The 20,980-nt window shown below is 42.4% G+C and overlaps 1 protein-coding gene across 13 annotated transcripts in view; it reads left to right on the top strand.

Annotated features, from left to right (window-relative positions):
* The window catches only part of ptprsa (protein tyrosine phosphatase receptor type Sa), a 175,994-nt gene that overhangs the window by 27,159 nt on the left and 127,855 nt on the right, over nt 1-20,980 (top strand). For all 13 annotated transcript variants that reach the window (XM_036520647.1, XM_036520652.1, XM_036520644.1 and 10 more), the window contains exon 2: nt 3,065-3,138. The gene's annotated coding sequence lies outside the window, so the exon portion shown is untranslated. The remainder of the gene's footprint in view (nt 1-3,064; nt 3,139-20,980) is intronic.

Below are 20,980 nucleotides of genomic sequence, written 5' to 3'. Positions count from 1 at the left end.
GCATACTGTGACAAATGTCACCCTTTGGGGGTGGTGGTGGGGGGGGGGGGTACATTTACAGATGTGATCAACCGCAGATCAAGTTGTTTCGTGCTCCATATACCAGCTTTGTAACCTTTTCTTCATCCCTCTTTTTTCTTTTGTTGAGTGTGAAATCACCATACCAGGGTCAGGTGAGGTAAAGATGTAACAGCACTAGGTGCTCACCTTTCACTGGGAGAAATTTGAGCCATCCTTTGTGCGCAACTTCTTTGCCGTTGCTTAAACGCCTTGCTGGTCATGGACCACAAGTGAAAGAGCTTGCAGGGCATGCGCTCATAAATACAAGTGTGAAATGATTTATTGTAATTAATCTGCTGTGTCTGGCTCACCCTGCCAGAACACATCTGTGGTAGGGTACGAGCTCCAATGTCACAGCTCCACTTACGGACATCATGATTTACTCTGAGACAGAGAAGATGAGGCAGACACTCATTTAAGTGACAGCCCCCCCGCCCCCCCCACCCCCCTCCCCCCCCACTGATCATCAAATTGCATATTATTAAGACTACTTAATGTCTCTACTACTGTTCCAAATATTACTTTATTTTATGTTATTATTATTAATAGCAGTGATAGTATTTGTGGTAACTGAATTCTTTCTTTTCAATTCTTACTTTCTGAATTCTGAATTTTTCTTATTATTTATATTTTATTGTAATTAACACTATTATTATGTAATCTGTGATAATTATTATCTTTTCATAGGCTTCTTGCTTTGCGACTGACTTGAAGTAGACATGATGAGTCCAGAGAAGGGCAGATATTCTAATTGAATATCTCAAAGTCTGCTTTGCTAGGAGATGTAGTGCAGCAATGCCGTCTGGCAGACATGGCTGTAATTATTATTCAGCTTTGCTGAGAGCCAGTTAATATAATGGGTGCTGTTGCACTTATCAGCACAAAACAGGCCCACTAATGAAACTTGAGTCCGAGTGGCTGTCGCTGGAGAGCCAAGTCTCAGGGAAATTTCAAGCAGAAGCAAGAGAGTTGGAGCACTTGTGAAATGTGGCTAAGAGGAGAAAGATGTTCCACTACCCAGCTCAAGAAAGCCAGACATGATCTGTGCTTCTATTCTTATGCAGCAAAGTTGTTATTCCATAAAAACAGACAAAACCTGTGTCGTCTCCCCGAGCCAAACATACATCATACATATATAATAACAGAGGGTGTGTGTTTGTGGTCCCAGTATGTCATCAAGAAATTAAATTTAAATTTTTCTTTCCTTTAAAGAGGAAGAAAACATGAAAAGTTGACCTTCCTTCAGCAGACAATGGATGGCTGTCAAGGATAAAGATCCTCTATCTAGAAGATATATTAGGGAAGCTGAGGTGAGCATTTTCAGCTTCACAGCAGAGAAGCTGCCCTGCCTTCCTAGGTTGAGGAGCGGGAAAAGGGTGAATATTAAGGGTAGAGCAGCGCTGGGAAGGTAGGACAAAAAGTTCAAGGCAAAAACCTTTGTAATGAATTTGTAATAAATAAAACACACAATTTTGAATTGACCTGAATGTTGCTGGTGTATTTTATTAGAAAAAAATCACATAAGGTTGACATGAAATCTTCCAAAAGGTTCCATTAAATTTCTCTTCTCTCTTACTGAAACATTCAATCCCCAATAAAGTGGGGAATTTAGATCAATGAGCTGTCATTGTTGAGATAATCACCCTTTTTTAAACCATCTGGATAATGCTAGTTTTTCTCTTTCACACTGCACCTTAAAAAGCTGTCACGAGTAAACTGTGACTGCACACAGTAGTGGATGAACTGAGTGATTTTTCATCATAGCTCTACCATCTCCAAATTTGCCATGCACCATGATGCTCTGCCATCTGTCGCCATGGTGACTACGCTTCATGCCAACATGTTGCAGGGTCATGATAAACATGCTGCTAAAATGACCGTGGAGGTTTTTTTTTGTTTTTTTTTTCCTATGTGTCAACCTATGAATAGCCTCTCCTCCTTGTCTCAGAAAAAAAAAGTTTGCAACTTAACAATGAATATGTTACATGCATCACTGGCTCCTCAACCCTCTGCATAGGGCAGTGCTGTGGGGGTGGCACCCCACCACCACAGCCCTGGTGTGGCTCCAGCCCCAGCTTGTGGAATGCCATATTGAGACTGATTAATGAAGCTCTGGACTGCAGGAGTGTCCCGCGCACAGGAGCGGCGGTGTGGCGGCGTGTGTGCCGAGAATAAATACTGTACATTACACATATTCCCTGTGCGCTCATCTTGGCAGCAAGTCTGAGAGGGCTCCGAGCAGCCCACCCCGTGCCCTGGCACCACATGGGACTGCTCTCAACCATCGGCTGCTATGATTGGATGGGCTCGAATTAAAGCCGCCCGTCAGGATGAGGAATCGTGTCCGCCTGCTGGCTGGTTGTCGTGGTAACAATGCCCCCAGAGGTTGCTGGGGCCTGTCTACAGGCTGTGCTGAGAGATCGGGGGGGCTGAGGGGAGAGACAGAGGGAGGAAAAAATGTACACTGGAGCCAATTGCTGACAATGCCACAGAAAAACAATGCACACACACAAACACAATGTCGTGGGCAAGAAAACCTGCTACATTTTAATGCTGCTGCTTTGCCTGATGACAATAATGCTTGTAATCACACGTTGATTTAGATATTCACCCTTATGTTTGTGAAAGGCTGTGAACTATAGGATTGATTACTTGTATTCTTCAATAAGCTGACTGGCTGCTGTGCTCAGCCAACAGAAAACACAGCTCCGATGTTACTGTGAGTATTGACTGAATATTGAGTGAGTGGGGTGACGCATGAAAGCCATCTCTTGGAGCAGATTCAAGTCTCACTCATTACAGATGTGAAGGAGAAAAGATCAGAAAGCCAAACGAGAGTTAATGCAGATTTGCTCCACTACACTCTACCAGTCAGCCTGAAGCTCTCAGGGTCTAATATGCGCATGGGCAATGAAGGTAAATATGGCCTCCTTCATTAGCCACTTCTCTTAAAAATGATCAGCTCTTTTAATTAAATTTCTCTTTTATCTTCCCCATTTTTAAGGTATACTTGATCTGCCTAAAGAAGACCTGACCAAAAAATAGAAGATATGAAGGGGTTTTGAAAACAACTGAACGGTGAGACCTAAATCCATGTTTCATACCTTAAGTTTGTATTTTAAAATTCACAATAAAATATACAGCCTAATAATAATAATAACAATGATAATGTAGGCGACAACTAAAGTGTCCTTATTTTGATTAAAATTGATAATCTTGATAAACTTTTGTCACATGATTGTTTATTGATTAAAATATTTATTAAGTGAAGTCTGATTATTTGAGAACCTCTCAGCAGTTAATATGAGGAATACACTGTTTAGACTATAGTGCGTGATATGAATATGACAAACTGCTGTAGCTGATAGGAAGGGACATCTGTGAGTAAGGCTGTCATTCTCAGGTTACTTCTTCCTGTTAGTTGTCCGCGGGGACAATCCATCTGTATTGTCAGGTCTGACCAGCTGAAAGAAAGCCATCATCTACCTGTTGAAGAAGGTTAGCGTTATAGATTTTTCAGAGGATCCAATTCAGGTCATGTGTAGAGTGAGATAGTGGGCAGTCTTTGAAAAGGATTGACTGTGAAGCCTTCCTGGAACCCATTGGATTGTTTCATTTGAGGCTTAAGCCCCAATACAGGATCTTGGTAAATATAACAGATTTCGGTAATAGACTGATTTGTTATTGGGCCCTTCCTGCACAGTCACACATTTTGCACACATTCAACCTTTTCAGTAGAAAGCGTCATGCTCATCATATTGCAGAGAAAACCCAGATGGAGGGTGGACTCTGAAAGATGCTGGTACCCAGCATCAGGCCACCTTCCTGATACAGGCAGTCCAGATGCTAGCACCGCCTTCAGGCCAAAACTAACACATGAACAGCTGCATATTCAGCAAAGTGATACTGATAACCCACTCTCAATGAGCTGCTTCATTTAACTGTGTTATTAGTGCACAGAGGGCTGGCACATCCAGACCCCCTCCACGGGACAGTGCCCTCTAAGGGCGAGGCAGGTAACACAGGGAGGTATGTTTACTGTGGGACTTAAACAATGGGAATGCAGGACCTGATCCGGAGCACATTTGGAAGGGCGGGATATGACGTGGTATGAAACAGGATACATTTCTGCACAGTCTTCAGAGGTTGTTGACTTTGTGTCTGAAACCATATCATATCTACAGGGTGGGAAAGTAGCCAGTGTAAAAACATCTAAATCAGATGAATCTGTAGGAGCTGTGCACACTGAGGAGTATAAGTAAGAATACCTCAACCTGAACAAGCACATGGAAGAGCAATGCTGTGGTAGCCTGCCATTTAGAAGCACAATTAAACAAAGCTCTATTAATTTTTATGGCTTGCATCAGAAGCATTTTGTTTCAATGGACAGTGTTTGCATGTGATGCAGTGTCTGACAAGCTGTTTAATGTGCCTGTAAGCTGGCCCCTGTGCTGTGGGCCATACACTCCACTATGCTGGCTTTACACTTCTGCAGCACACATCATAAAGAAACAGCAATAAATTACCATTATTCACTTATGAACGCTTCAGTTATTTATGGCTGTATTTAAAGAAATGTAAATTAACCTCAAGTCTTGAGGTAATGAATTTTATTATACTGGCATATATAATTTCATGGTGTTTGGGAATCAAAGGCGTATTTCTTTTTAGATTTTCCAGTAATGGACGCAGTTTAAGTAGTGTGTCGCATTTTTAAAAAACCAAAGAAGACAGACTCTTGTTTGTAGAATATTTGTCATCATGCCAGTATGTATCACTCGTATTTATTTGTCTTATTTTGGAAATCTGCTAGGGGCCTGAACATCAAATTAATAGGACCGAGACCATTGTGGTGAAAATGCCTTAGGACTTAGATTGGCTAATTCAAACCAAATTAATTAAAGTAATTGATTCTTACCCAATATTTGGAAAGCCTGGTTTAAAAATGTAGCAGGGTGGTTCATTTTCTACTACCTAATACAAAAAAAGCATTACAACAGAAAAAAAAACCCTATAATGTTCATTATTTCTAGGGCTGCTACACGATTACAAGGTTTGAGCAATAATCAATCAAAATAGTGCAATGTACTTTTAAGACTGTATTTAAAAGATTAATAGTTATGGCCAATTGTGCCTGAGGCCCCACATAATCCTGAGCGATGACTATCAATGGCTGCGCCCCAGCTTGCCAGACAGAGTTAGAGCTGGTTCAGAGCACAGTGCTGTGTGGGCGAATCTGTACTGTGAGAACAGGGCATGAAAGGAGTGAAAAGCAGAGTACCAGGGCCCTGCTTAATTCACGCTTCCGTTGTATAAGCGTTTCCCTTTTATTGACTCCCATTATTATCAGAAATGATCCCGTGCTGGAGTGGCTGAGGACACTATACGTCTGTATGCACCTGAGTGTGACTGCCTCACTGCTGGGGAGGAGGGTGATTTTGGGGAAAAGGTGGCTGATGGTGGTTGCAGGCAGCTTTTGATCAGTCTAAAAACCCCATCCTGACCAGGGACTGTATTTACTCACTGTCCTGGTGTTTACCAGTCCCGTTGACACACTAGGTAATTGGGCGCACAGGCCGTTACCCAACAACGCCTCCCCACATAAAGGAGCTGGCACGGCTGTACAGAAGAGCACACCCCTGGCATATCTCTCAACTCCATCAAAAAGATGGAAACAAGAGAGGTCAGCACTTTGTCTTAATTCATCTACTTTAAAAAGCCAGCATTGAAATCAGACTGTAAAAATCCAGTAGATGAGAGAAAGCGAGAAGTAGGTTTGGGGGGGGGGGGGGGTAGTGGGGAAGAAAACAAGCTGTGTTTGCTTATAGAAATGTACATGAACTATATGACATCCAGCTAAGTGTCCAGCTATCATGACCATTGCCTCCTTCAATGTCACATTACAAGTGCACAGATGATGGCCCCACCTCTGTGAACCGAGAGAGAGCTTGGCCACACCATTGTGGCCAAGTACACTGAGCAGAAGCCTCTCAATACTGCACAGTGAACAGATTGTGTTGAACCAAAAAAAGCAGAGAGCAGCTCGAGATTGTGGTAACCCCTTGATTATCCGTTGCCTTTACACCAGTAGTCATGAAGGCTGTGTCTAAAATGAAGAACAGCCCCCCCCCCCCACCCCACACACACAGACACACACACTCCACTGCTGGGAAATCAAGGTAATGAATTCATAATCTCTGCAGAGTCCTTTTGTAGATTTTATCAGGGTGTGATAAGAAGGCATCATGGCACACTAATAGCAGTCAGCCCGCTCCTCTCCCTGTTATAGACCCACTCAGTGTCTTATCCTGTGAAACCTTAACCCGAGGCTGCTGTACCTGAGAAACAGCAGTTTTCACACAGACGCTCCTGCAGTAGCTGTTATCAGAGTAGAATGTCCAGAAGATAAAGAAGGTAGGGAATTTACTTTTCTGACATAAGAGAGACTGCAGTTGAGTGGTAAGTGTTGAGCATAGCCCTCAGGGATGTCTGACTCTCAGAATTGATGTGTTTTCCATGAAACTCTGTGCAGTGGGCCTTATCCACAAGCTGACAAACACTCCATCATACAAAGAGTAAACAGCACAGGGAAACTTCAGGTAACTAAAGTTTTGATATCTGCTCCTCCAGGGCTGCTCTTTCTTTTAGAGCAACTGTGCTCAGATGAATTTCTGCAGGGGTAAAAGCAATGCCTCCCATTAACGGTTCTGTGTAGGCACCTGTCCCTTTTGGGGGCGCTATAATGATCCGCAGTGATCCGCTGGTGGTTGAAGATGTTTATGCCGCTCCCCTGAAACACCGACAAAGAAAGTCTGAGGTGAATATGTGACTTTTAAAGATTCTCATTTGTTTTTACACAAAATAAAAAGACTCTGCATAGTTAACATGTACAGAGTATGAGGTGATGCTGGCCTTTGGGTGTCTGAATTGAGGCAATATATGTAGAGGAGATAACAGAAAATACATTTGTGTTGCTCAAAAATGAGTGATTCAGGGGTCCAGATTTCAACAAAGATTTCTTCATATGCTGTCTTTCCCCATATTCCCCATATGCTATCTTGGCTTGTTTATTGTGGCCACAGGCCTCAGACATAGACAGAGAGAGAGAGAGAGAGAGAGAGAGAGAGAGAGAGAGAGAGAGAGAGAGAGAGAGAGAGAGAGAGAGTGGTTAACTAATTGTGTTTTCCACTTACATATTTTCCTTGGCCTTACAAGGGTCTGGTTTTGTGCATTGATTTACATAGGCTATGTATGCACACAGAACAAAAAAGAATACTCAATAAGGGGAAAAGGATAAAAGGTCCAGTGTTCTGGGCTCATTACAGTGTTATGGATTGCACATGTCAAACAGTAAGTGCTCCTTTATCATTTCTCACAATAACCCGACCACAGAGCGCATTTTCATACCCAAGTGAAATTTACCATGTTAAAGCCGCACGTCACCGGGGGAAAGTGGTGCATGCTTTAAGATTTATCGCACTGATTAAATAAGGCATGGTGAGTAAGAGGTACCGAGAAAATAAATATAGAATCACACAAACGTTTTATTCACTGTTTAAACTGATTAGCCCCACACCTTTTACACTGCTACATATCAATGGAATATTGTGTGTTTCAGAAAAAGGACCATGGAACAAGTGTACATGGATTGTTTACCACTGCAGAATTCCATTCTGCACAATTGTGTGGTATGATCCTACAGGTCTCCCTTGTTCATATTTTTCCAGAACAACCTAAGGTATCCATACACAAATTCACTGTCATTTTCAACATCAATGATGTACCATCTATCTGTCTGTTTCTATAAATGTAGATATTTGATCCATCAACTAAACTGAAAATAATTTCCAATTTCCATATCCAATTCCATCCTTCTTCAGGAAAGGTTGATATGTATCATCCATCTACAAGAAAGGCTAGGGGGGGGCATGGCTTTAGTTGTGACCACACACATATCATCCCGACAATGCTCTGTGCTGTAATGACTTGGAGCTGGACAGTGGCTGGCATCTTCAGGGCATGAGATGACATGAGCTGGCAGAGAAGGGTGCATCCTATAGAGTGCAGAATAATTCTCAGATGTCTTAGTACAAACTGACTGGCTGTGGGTTGGGTTGTCTGATACATACTTTGTGTAACCTCATGTTTAATATTGCATAGATGTTCCTTAATGTCTTTAATAGACTGCTGTCAACTTTTATTTATAAATCAAATTATGAAGTCCCACTCACTTTTACCCCTTATTATTTTTTCAAATATTTTTATTATTATTTCCACTGTAGAGCTGGAACCAGGCTAGTATGAAATGGAGCTTAAGGTGGCCATCCATTGGCAGCAGTCCACAGTAAAAACACAGTATTAGTTTGCTCTTGGTATACCTTACTGAACCCAATCCTTAGGGTTCATCACCAAATACTCATTGTGAGACAAGGCTAAGCCTTCTGTCAAAAATTAAGTAAAAAGGCCTAATTTGAATAAATTTAGGCCTTCCTGCATCAGCTAGCTGAGTATAATGTCCAATGCATCTCATCTGTTTTCCTCCCTAAAACTGAAAACATCTCATGTACAGGATTTATAACAACTACTAATTTTGAATCAAACATTTAAATCAATTCAAGACAAGACCTGGCAACTGACAACAGAAAAAAGGTATGCTTATTACTATGCCATTATTAGTGTATTAGATAATAGTAAAGATAGAAAGAACCACTTAGTCTGGGGTTATCATAGCAGTAGAACAGAAGATCGTTTGCTTGCAGTTGCGCTCCTGTTGCTCTCTACAATCGACGAGAAGGAGCTGTTGCAAATAAACAAAATGTTCGCAGGAAGAAAAAACACTCGAAACGGGACGCTGTGTCTGGATACTCTTAAGTATTTCTCCTTGCCTCCTCAGTCATGTCCCAGTTCTTCCATCCAAATCTCCGTGGTCTCAAATAACGCCTGTCCTCAGACCCTCATCTGTTTCCACTCTGTAGTGTCATTCAGAAGAGAACGGTCACGTGAACGTAGGAGGCTGTACTTCGCTCGTTTTTTTTTTTTTTTGGAAGTTGGGGTCTCTAGGGGGGCATCTCGCACACGTTTCCCCACCCCCAGCCGAAAAGAGGGGGTAAAGGAAAGCGAATCCCAGGTTTTAGCGCACTCTCATCTCATAGCAACCGACAGGGTACACGTACTGTGCGTGTGCATTTCAACTAATTATTCTACACCATCAACAGAAGTGCATGTTTTTAAAACGGACTATACCCTTCCCATGAGCATGACTGTAGTCTAAACAAGGTTACCGCACAGGGCATTTTCGTTTTAAGGATTAATTCTCGAACTTCCCATTTTAATGGATGCAACATAAACCGTGGAAGTACAGACGGAATCTTAAATCCTGGCCGGTGGCCGCATCAGCCCCTATACAATCGGAGGGGGGCGGCTTGGAAAAGGATAAACCAGCGTTACACAGGCAAGTGCAAAACGTCTTTAACTATAGGTTTATTCGAATTTAAAATCGGATAGTTAAGGATATTTGCATTTTTGCTGGTACGCATTTGTTCAAATAGTATACATACTTTGTGCGCATTGATTTTCCAGCATCTTTCCCACTAAGCAGTTCCTCTGTTGCGTTACACGTTCGTATTTGTTTAATGAGCTCTTGTTTCCAAAAATCTATAATTAATTTGATGGTACTCTCATTTTTAATCCTATTCACAACTTTTTAGTATTTCCCTTGAAAAGGACGTGCATTTTACTTAGCCTGAAACTAGTTCTTCCATTTTTGCACTTAAGAAACCAACATCAAACAATGTAAAATTTCACCTTATGAGGGGAAAAAAGTTGAACCTGTCTAATGCCATGTTGGAAAGCTATGGATCTGTAGCGTAGTGCCGTGCGTTTCATTTAGCTGCTTGACACTCGTTTTTGATGGTTTACAAAAGAATGTTAATGGAAATGCAGCTTGATCGTCTCACCAAGGGAAAAAAATCAGATTCACTCAACTTAATTTTGTATAGAAAGCGTTTTCCTTCACTGTAAGGGACATCGTTCCTCTGTTTAGAAATCGCCTTGCATCAAAAAGTAGTCTACAGTCATCCTGACGGGACTCTAAACAAGAGAGACGACCATTTGAAAGTAGTTAGTGAACATTATCGCATTAGACTGAGACGTTTACTGGTTGCCCTATAACTCAGAATTTTCTGAGACTGCGCTCAGTGTCCACCTGGGTCATTAAGATACTCCTTGCCGGGTTGAAAACTTGTCACCTAGTCGCACGTCTGTCGAACTTGTGTTGTGGTCATACGTGGAAATTTTTAGCTGCATTGAACATGTGCGAGTTGTACTGGCATGTAATAAACACGACGCGATTACTGTGGTGATTAGAGTAACTAAATATAAAATCAATTGTAAAACCATTAACCATTGTGAACTATATAATACTGTCTACCTGTGCTGTTACACATCTGTTGCGAACAGGTTTCCAGCTATCAAACAGTATTCGCAAGACCTTTTTAGACATTTGTAAGGCAGAAAACGTTACTACGTGCTTTATAACTAAACCTTTGAAGTCCACCAGACTGGAGAACGCAATGTGTATGAGCCTGACTTTCACAGACAATGCAAGCTTGTGTTTGAAGGTGGAGGCACTGTTCTTCGTTCACTTGCAACTCATATGCTTTGCTATCATTTCCTCTTTGGCTACGTTGAATTTAAATCTGTAATTTCTGGAATCTGTGGGCATGCAATTTCTTTGGTTTTACCCAGACAACCAGATGCCCCGGGGTGAGCGTTTAAGAATTTCGGCGTACAGAATGCAAACCAGTTAATCTATGCGATACACGCTGAACAAATTCAAAGTAGTCTACTCGGTGAAATAAAACCTCACTGTGAAAACTCAAACTCAAGACTTTTGTGTCGCTGTTGATCTCATTTGTTTCGAATTACAAAGGAACCAACATGTGTGACCCTGGTAATTTAATTAAAGCAGTAGCTACTTAAATGCATGGAACGAGTGAGTCCGTCATTATTTTGCCAAGCGCAACACAGAGAATGCGTTGTTTCCAGTTTTTGATTTCTTACAGCACTGTATTCTGCATTGCTCCCTCTGCTTCCTGGATGAAACACTGTCAAGTAAATGGTTTATGTGTTGAAAAGTGCGGCTTTTCTTTTGAAACAAGGTCAGTCAGCTGGAATTTGCATGATCTGGTTGTACTTTTAAGGCAGTCCGTTTTTGAATTCCTTGTATTTTATCCATTTAGATGAGTTCCCTGGAAGAATGGCAGGCACAGAGTTCATCCTGTAGCAAAATTTCCTACCAAGCAAATTGAAGAGAGAGAGAGAAAAATTAGCCCTGCAATTTTGGTTTGAGGAGGATAAATAGCCAGATAGACCAAATTACAGACTCAAAGACCGCATAGTGTGATAACATTTCCTTTCTGAGTGAGACTTGATATAGCAGATATTCACAAATTAAGGGAAACAACATGCAATTGTTTCAAATAAGGCTATGAGTGCCTGTGCAAGGATGATTTCAGTTAAGCAAAACTGAGTATAGGTTGCTAAATGAAGGAAACATTTCATCCAGAACATTGTTTATTGGGTAGACTTCTGATTTCCCTAAAGTTTTCCCTTTCCTTGAAAAGGAAATTAATTAAGTTGAGCCCTGATATAAGTTTCATGCAAAGGTTTTTGTAGGTGTCATCCCCAAGGTTTTAAAATTCATTTCCCACCAGTTATTACCTTCAGAGCTGTTTTCTTATTCTCTTCCACTTATCATAAGGCTGTTTTTTGTTAGGGTCAAAGGAGAGGTTTGTGCACGTCTTCAGGCAGATTCAGTCACATTAGATACTCTATCACAAGGAAATGAAAAAAAATGTGTTTAAGTTGGCAACTTTGTGGTATTACTTTACCTCTGTGCCTGTTAATTATATGGATGTGCATTGGGGTGATGTTGGCAGTTTATTTGATGGTTAATTCCATGATTTTCAAGATTTGAATTCCCAATGGCAGGTTACTCTGAATTATGGAAAGGGGTTAAAGTGGATAAAATTTGATGTAAGCTGATATTTTAGAGCTCCCAGAACTTCCTTCATAATTAAATAGTTGATTAATGTTTATACGGTAAATGTCCATCGTTGTGTTGGAGTGTTGGATTATTGTCACTTCCGTGACTGACTGATCAGAGAGTGTGTCTCATATGTGACCTGTCTTTGTAACTGCATTAATTCAGAAGAGTTGTTTAAAGGACAGTTCACTCTCTGTTGTGTGAGGACCAGCCCTCTCCACTGCAAAGGCAGATTTCTTGTCTGCTCAGATCAGTAGGAAAAATGGGAGGCTAGGCAGTAGAATGGGTCTGACCTTGAGGGGAGGGCAGAATAAAGAGGCGACACTGTGGCGGGGCCTGTTTTCCACATCTACTGCTACCACCCCTTTACATCCCATTCAGGGGATGCAAATTCTGTATATGTGTGTATGTGTGTTTTTGTTTTGAGGGAGTGGTGCATTAGGTAAGCCTGAGCGAGACTTCAGCTTGCTAACAAGACAGAGACACATGGAAGAGGAGTCATTGTCCAGGGAAGCACTTGGAAAAGCAGATTTCAGGCACAATCAATGCTGTTTTACAATTAGCCTCATACGGGAGCACAACAGACAAAAAAAAAATCGACAAGCAATTTGAATTAAACATAGGCTAAATTCTTTTGTACAATCACAACCCCCCTCCTTTTCTCACATTTTAATATAATGAGAACAGTTTGTGGTAAATCGAGAGCTTTGCAATTAGTCGCGCTGCTCTTGAACAGCAGACACTAGGGTAGCAGGCAGCTGTAGTGGCAGGCGTGCGAGGGCCCCTTGCGTTATCCACCAGAGAGAGAGAGGTGCAGAGCACCGACTCCTTCACTCTGCCACTAATTGTGTTTATTCCTCTTAATTTGTCCTGAGTACTAAATCGGTGCTCTTCAGTTCACGGTGGCTGTAATTTGTCGAGCAGTGAGGGAAAAAGCACTTTGTTTCCTTGAAAGGTGCCCTCCTCCTTTGGATCTTTGTTTGTGTGCTAAACGGTTCCTGTAGCAGAGCGGCAGGGGAACAGAGCCATGCCTGTATAGCTGCTGCATGTTCCTCTGACCGAGCTTCCCACTGCATGCACTGCAGTAGCTTTTCTGGTGGTGTCCCGTTGAGTCCCCTTCATGATTTTCTACTGAACCATCGAACTGCAAAAGCCACCTTCCGAGTAACATTTCCATACCGTCTCATTTCGCCTTACACCTGCAACTGTGCCCAAGGGGAAAAGCAATTACTCTTGCAGAATTATTGACCGCTTGTTCCGATGGGTTGTCCAACTGTGGCTGCATTGGCAGATTGCTGAAGGCGGATCTTGTTGGAGGTAAAGAATAGCCTGACCCCAAGAAGAAACCCCTTCTGAATGCTCTTAATTTGTGAAGGTTGGGCAGGGCCCTTTGGGGGTTCCATGGGTTATTGATGACCTCAGAGTAGATGCAGCCAACCAACAGGATTGATCCATTCATTTCAAACTTTGATTTCATCACATGCTCGGCTGCTCAGTTGTGTGGTGTAGTAGGCTGAAATCACTCCTCTCCACTCTCCTGGATTTCTCCAAACCTTCAAACACAATCCCCCCATCACCAGCCCCCACTGCTTCAGGCTGTCTGAACATCTGAGAGTCCCAGATAGGTTGCAGAAGACTGAACGTCTGTACTGATGAGATGCCAGGATTAAACCAATGATATGCTTTGGTTGTTTTCTGATGGTATGTAAACAGAACTGCTGATGTTTTTCACCCTGGGAGCAAAAGTACCCACATGGATTTCCTGGCTGTGCAGCCCAGGGCAAAGAGGTTTTTAGGACTGTAATAAACACCCATCTTGGGTAAGTGTAGCTTTTTTTCTCATGTTCTTGTGTTTGTTCCGGCCCAGTCTCCAGCTTGTAAAGTGTAATTACCAGCTGGTACTCCCAGATTGATGGGCTTCCCCTTGGGGCATCTTGACAAGGTAGGTCTGTCATAAGCCTACCCCCCCTCACCCCCCACCCTCTTTTCCTGAATTATGACCCATGTGAGGTTTGGGAAAAGCCTGCTACCCTAATCACACTGATGAGGGTCAGGTTTACACACTTGTTTTCCTATTGGGATTCACTTGCTGGTTTAAACAGCCGGGAGAGTCATACAGGTTTAAGGGGAAGGGTAAAAAAAGTGTCATTAAGACATAGTTTTTACTAATTGGACATTACTTTATGCATTTTGCCTGTCTAATGCCATGTGATTTTATTGTAAGTGTATTGTTTTTGGTGTGCTTATCAGCTTAGAGATATGGCACATGCTCACTTCTGATAATTCTTTTTTTAGTGAGTTTTTCAAATGTGTAAACATGTGGAACAGTCAGAAAATTGGAAAACTTGTCTAAAACAGCCTAAGGGGAAAGCAGAGTTTTTACAGCATTCTATTCAGGGCCTCCAAACTTGTATGACTTCTGAAGAGCTCAACAGCAGTAACTTGGGAAAAGCAAAGCACTGCATCACTTAAATAGACCAACACCTCAGTCCATGTCAGCTTGTTATCCACAACAAATACAGCTCAATTTTTAAGGGTAGACTAATGTCTATGAATCTGAAATCATACCATACAATAAAAAGTGAAAGCTTACTTTTTAATGCTCCACTGCTTCAAATTCAACCTTTTTCAATCTTTTTTAAAGAAGGTTCTCACCCTGTTTTTGTCTATTTTTGAAAATCAAAAATCATTAAACAAAGTGTTGCATTTCCTTTGTGTTGACTGTTCTTGTAATATAAGATCATAAATTTGGAAACAATGAACAGTGACGGGTTAGATGGATGAATATGTGCTTAAGTACAGTTGCAGCCCTGATGTGGCTGCGCACAAGATGTGCATGTCTCTGTGTCTTCTGAAGACCGCTAGCCTGGCCTGCTCACTGCGCTGTGGAAACATCAGATAGCCATGGAGGGACAGTCTGAGATGCAGGACAAAATAGGCAGTGTATCATAGGTCCAAGATGGCTAGGTGCTATCAAGACAGGGTAGATGTCACTTTGTGTGTGTTGGGGGGGGGGGGGGGTTGAAGCTGAAACGCCTGGAGGAAAGTGTTGGAGAGAGAGAGAGAGAGAGAGAGAAAGAGATAGGATTTCATGTGCTAAAAGCTGTTAATTCTCTGGCTTTTGTGTCAGGACAGAGAGCTCGGAGAGAGAGAGGCAGGCTGAAACCCTTTCAGAAGACTCTCCTTTGTTGTCATCTTCCCAAAATCACTGGACATCTGTTTGGGAGAGAGAGTGGGGGATGGGAAATGGGGTGTCAGCTGGTTTATATTTTGGGGCTTTGGGGTGAGGGGAGTGGTGTTGTGATGGAGTGAGGGGATGATGGTGACAGAAACAGAATGGGGGAAATGATAGGACTGGGGGTAATTGGTTGATATGAATAATTGCGTGTAATGTAGGAGGGAAAACAAGGCCCCAAGGGAGAAGAGGGGGTTATTGTACCCTCACTTGCATTTCTAGAAGGGGTTGAGACAAAGTGAATGAAACTTTGTGTTACAATATGCCCTCATGTTTGCATTAGGAACATGTTTGTTAACTTTTCAATGATAATAATTTTCAGTGATATCCCTGCTTTGAAACAGTGTGGATTTGATATTGATCCAATGCAACCATTAAATGGGGATTTATTTGTTTCGTATGAAGTAAGTGTATACATACCATGTAGACAGAAATGCTCTAATGGCTTGATGAGGATATACAGACAAGAGATTTAGCTTTGCCTGTGTTTCTGTTGAGTTGAGGTGTGGGAAAGTGGTTAGACTCTTTCTCCGGGCGTGTTCCTTGAACACGCACCACTGCAGTAGTTACTGTTTCTAAATTTTTTTCATCATGAAGATTTTTTAACATGAGCTGCTAAAAGTGTAGGTGTTTCACCAGATATGTATATACTGTATGTAATTGCATGGGGCAGCATTGACATGGAAAGTCACTGACACACTGCGGTGGTTTATCCAGAAGAGTAATGGAGTGTGTATTTGGAGAAGGCATTAGCTTAGGCACAAGGCTCAGTTCCCAGGTTTGCACCATCTTCACTAGAATCCACAAAAACGGGAAACCTACCAGTGCAGTCTTTAAGTTTATCAGCAGAGGCCACACTTTTACAGCAGAGATCAAACTTCACAGTGACTTTCCAGAATGTCGATTTGCAGCGAAAAGCTCCAGGGGACATATGGCAAGTGACAGCGGCTTTCCGCTTCTCTGACAGCTCCTCACAAAAAAACTTTTGAGCGCTTTTGAGACCTGTTCAGGGACTGGCAGCACCCATACCAACAGATTTACTTCCTATAATCTCCCCATATGTGATTTTCTGGTAGGCAAGAGGCTCAGTAAGTTACAGTGCTTTTTTAGTTTGTTATCTTGTTCACCTAAACAATAACTTACTGGACAAATGATCTTTTATAGCCCACACACCTTGACCAGGTGCACTGGCTCCTTTGGTATCCAAGATGGTGTGGACTTCCTCTCATCCCTTGCTATAGACAGACCTGTATAACAATGTGATGCAAAAATATAATTACAAAAAAGCTATTTTACAATATTGCTAAACACTATATATCTGTATAGTTTGCTAAAATTATGTTTTCAAACTGGAGGAGTTATCTTACAAATTAGCTTGAAAATGTGTTAATAATGTAACTAGCTGACATACAAGCAAGCTGACTAGCTCCATGTTTCTGTTTAGCTTCTGCTGTCTGGCTACCAATTCATGTGTCCAAAATATTAACAAGGTAGTTAACTATAAATAAGAAGTGGCTATCTAATGGGCATCAGGAGTAATACATTTGTGGCCAGTGTAATGTCCTAGCTTAACCTGACTGTACATGTAGTTTGTAACTAATGATATTGCTACCCGCCTGCTTTCTGTGTGATGTAATATGTCAGTGCTGCTGTTTTGTAAAGTACCAGAGACTGCTTGCTCTAATGTCCTAGATTTAATACTGTTGCTTAATACTATTCCATCTTTTGTGTGATCCCTGTCAGTGCTTGACAGGTAGAGAAAGAGAATTGAGAAATGTCTCAGACATATCAGAAAATGTATAATTTAGAGAGAAGGAGACTATTTTATTTTTGGATTTTGGATAACAGCAAATAGAAGAATAAGGGGGTAGCGCTAGATGTCTGAGGAGCTACTAAGTGAATGTCACAACAGGGAGAAAAAAAAGCATGTGTTTTCCGTTGTTAGGTAACACTGCTTTGCGTTGTGAGAAATCCATGTGTGCTAGCTGAGCGCTGTATTTATGTCTCCCTTTGGAATCAAATACCAGAAACCTCAGCATGTCCAAATATACAAGAATGCCGGTGCAGCAAAATTAAAGGAAATTAAATAAAACAAAACAAAAAAACCCAAACAAATTTCATAAATCTACAAATTCAAATAAAAGGGAAAAAAATCAACTAAATTTTTTGATCCACTGCCAGCCCTGTGATGTCTTGGGGTAAAAATCAATTATAACCAAAAATGAAAGGGCTTGCAGCAATATCCGTTGTGCAGACACATTGAAACCATTCATTTATCATTAATGGTCCCCATAAAAGACCAATCACAGGGCACAGTCATTAGAATGCTGCTGCAAAGCTCATTCAGCAGCTCTCCATGAGCAGGGTTTTCTAAAGGGCATGTTCTGTATGTAGTCAGAAATTACACTGCATCACTGGTGCGTAAAAGAGAATGCGAGAGATGCTTTGTTTCCCCGTCTCTTCACGGTGAATCATAGGGTTGTCTTTCAGATGAGAAGAATGGAAATATTTGTCATGCACACTGCTTCGGAAACAGTACACCATCCAAAACGCCCTCACAGCAGATATATGTTGCATTGACGTTTCAATGCATTTTTTTTTATTTTAAGAAAAACAAAACATTACAGAGGCCAGGGGTGTCAGTGGAAATCAGAAGAAAATTTCCACACTTGGATTCTTTTCATTTACTTTCCCAATTGGCATTTTTGCAACTCTCAAGTCCTTTGTGCAGATGCGCATGGGCTGCTACGCCTGGCATCTCACCCAGCAGGTGTGCTGGCTACAGATGTGCCGGTTTTATTCGGCGTTGATGCCTCTGCGAGTGCTCAGCACCTCTGGCTTCTCTGCCATGCATCCCGAAGGCTCCGAGCACCACGTGTCCGGGCAGACACAAAGCTGCCTTTAACGAGACTGCGCCCAGCTTTATTTATTTATTTTCACCCCCAGCATTTGAGCGCAGCAAAGCTGTGCTGCGGTAAGTATAATTGGAAAGAGAAATAATCTAAATAAATAAATTAACTCTTCTGTCTCACTGTCAGAGGAGATAATCCTGATTAAAACTGATACAGCCTCCAGAGAAAGACAACGTAACAATCAGCGAGAGATATTGTGATTTAAAGATTACGGAGTATGTGTGTGTGGGTGTGCGCGCGCGTGCTTGTGTGTGAGCAGAGGCTTTCTCTTCTTATATATTATTTTCATATGTGTGTGTTCGAGTGTTGTTTTTTTTTTCTTCCTGCAGTTATTATAATGGGTGGGGATTGTACCTCGCAGCAAAGCCGCTTTCCACTATCGAACAATAGTGGGGATTTGAGCTGGAGAAGCAGCTGATGGAGAGGACGGTGCTTGCTTTCTTTCAAAGCATCGAGATTAGAGGGAAGACTAATGACACCCGTCTGCTCCTCTTTATTAGGCCCTTTACTTTTTCCTCAGCGCTTTGACCTTGTTGTTTGGCAGCGAATACACCAAGAATAATACCCAGCTTTATCTTCCCATTGGGAATTTGAAGGGGGGGGATAAAGGCATGAAAAGTTTACTTGGAAATGAATTACTGTTATCTCTGGCTGTCTGTTCACCATTTGATCTGGAGCGATAGCGCAGACAAATAAAGGGTGCAGCCCATATTGGTGGATTAAAGCGCTGTGATAGGTACGTGGCGCAGATGTGCGCTGAGCTCACTGGAGAGGGGCCTGATTTCCATTGATAAGGTGTGAATAAAGGGGATAGGCAGATGGAAGTGAAGGAGGGAGTAGTAACACAACCCCATCTCTACTCATAGACTACGGGCGAACCATGGGGACCACCGTCAGAGGAGGAGTAATGTCTTTGTTCACTGTTGTAGCGCCAGAACGCGTAAGCCCTTGTGCTCAAGGTCTTCCCTTCGGCCTGGGGAACAGGAGATCTGTGTGCTCGCAGGGTAGGGGGGGGAGAAGTTGCCACCCGCTGTCTGTTTGCAGGGCCCATCTGTAGCTGCACCAGTTTGACAGCGGGGAAAGAAGGGGAGAGGGGGAGGAGGGGTATTTTGGATGGGCAGGCCCCGGGATGCAGCCGTCGCCTCGCAGCCGTCCCTGTGGGCTGAAGGAACAGAGATGGAGAGATGAGAAGCAGGAGGTTGATGGAGATCATAAAGATGACATTTGCATGCAAATAAAGGTGTGATAATGAATTCGAACCCCTTGCTCCAGGGGGTTTAATTATGGCGCAGTGAGCAGAAGCAGCCCCGCTGAGCCGGGGACTCCGCACAGTTTTCGCTTCTTGAGCTGGGAGGCTCGCAGATGAGTCGCACAGTACCGTGGGTACAATGGTCTGTGTCTGAGCTGCACTGTTTAATCACCAGGGGAGGTGGTAATGTTCCAGCCTTTGCACTGCCACCTGTGTTAATCCACACACCAGTCTGGGTTTTGTTGTTTCTCTGTTGAACAACAAAGGTTGTGAATGGTGTGGGTCACACATGGCATGGTAGAGGCTCACTAGAAAATCTGTTAATTTGTCTTTTGTGTGTGTGCACACATAATTGTGTGTGTGTTGGCGTGCATGAGCATGTGTATGTGAGAGTAGGCGGGTGGATGTATACATGTGTGAGTGCACACATGCACGAGTGTATGTGCATGTGTATGTGTTGGTCCTTGCTTTCTCTAAGCAACCTTATATGAACAGGAACCTCCCCCCCAACCCCCACCCCAGACTAGCACAGAATTGTCCCTCAAACAGGGATTTGGTAGCAGTGGGCTTGTCTGAAGAAATTTTGTACGTCGATCGGGTTTTCTAAAGCATTTCTTCTCTAAAAGGCAGAAAAAAAAAACACCTGTCCCCATCATTAGGTGCTTGGTTTTGTTTCATGGCCAAATGTAACATTTTACTCATCAGGCTGCAGGATTTGCCACTTGCTTTGTATGGAGGAAATAATCTCTCTTTAAACTAGGAGGCTGGGCTAGTAATAAAGGAAGGGGCCTCTACATTGTAAATCACAGTACAGGTCTGCTCAGCGGAAGTCTTAAAATGGAATCGGGTGGAAACAAATTTGCTGTAAAGAGTGTCTTGCATTGTGCACTCTGAGAGAGAGGACAGCTCAGAAAGTGATTGATGGTGGCCTTTCCCTTTGTATATCTCTAAAGTTATCTGACTCTTAAGAAGAAGGGAGAAGAGCGAAAGAGCCGCAATATATTTGCATGCACAAGGGTTATTCTGGGAAGGACTGATCTGTCCTGACTGTGCTGGCAGGTTTCTGTCAGTGTTGCCTTGAGAGATGATGGCTGAATTACATGACGTTAAAGGTGGGTTGCAAACCCTCCTGTCTTCCCTCCAAAGGAGATCTAAGCTCTTCTTATAGCTTTTGCAAGTCTTCCTGTGTTTTGGAATGCAAGGAACCAAGGAAGTGGTTTGCATTTCATCAGAAGGGATTGCAATTTGTCCTCTTGTGGACAACTTAATACAGTGATCCTGGACTGGCAGCCACAGCAACATCCCACTTTTGACATGCTGTTGCAACAAATATTCTCTGTGGAATTAAATCTTATGCTTGGATGTTCTTATGGGTACATGCCTGTCTGAGCAGAATGTAAGTCCACTTCTTGCTATTCAGGCCTTGGGATAGGGGTTTGTGACCATTTGATTGGCAGCTGTTTCCTGCATTTGATGAA

The sequence above is a fragment of the Megalops cyprinoides genome, chromosome 2 (assembly GCF_013368585.1).
Source record: "Megalops cyprinoides isolate fMegCyp1 chromosome 2, fMegCyp1.pri, whole genome shotgun sequence".
Lineage (NCBI taxonomy): Eukaryota > Metazoa > Chordata > Actinopteri > Elopiformes > Megalopidae > Megalops > Megalops cyprinoides.
Note: the sequence above shows the minus strand (reverse complement) of the source record. Positions and strands in the feature narration are given on the sequence as shown.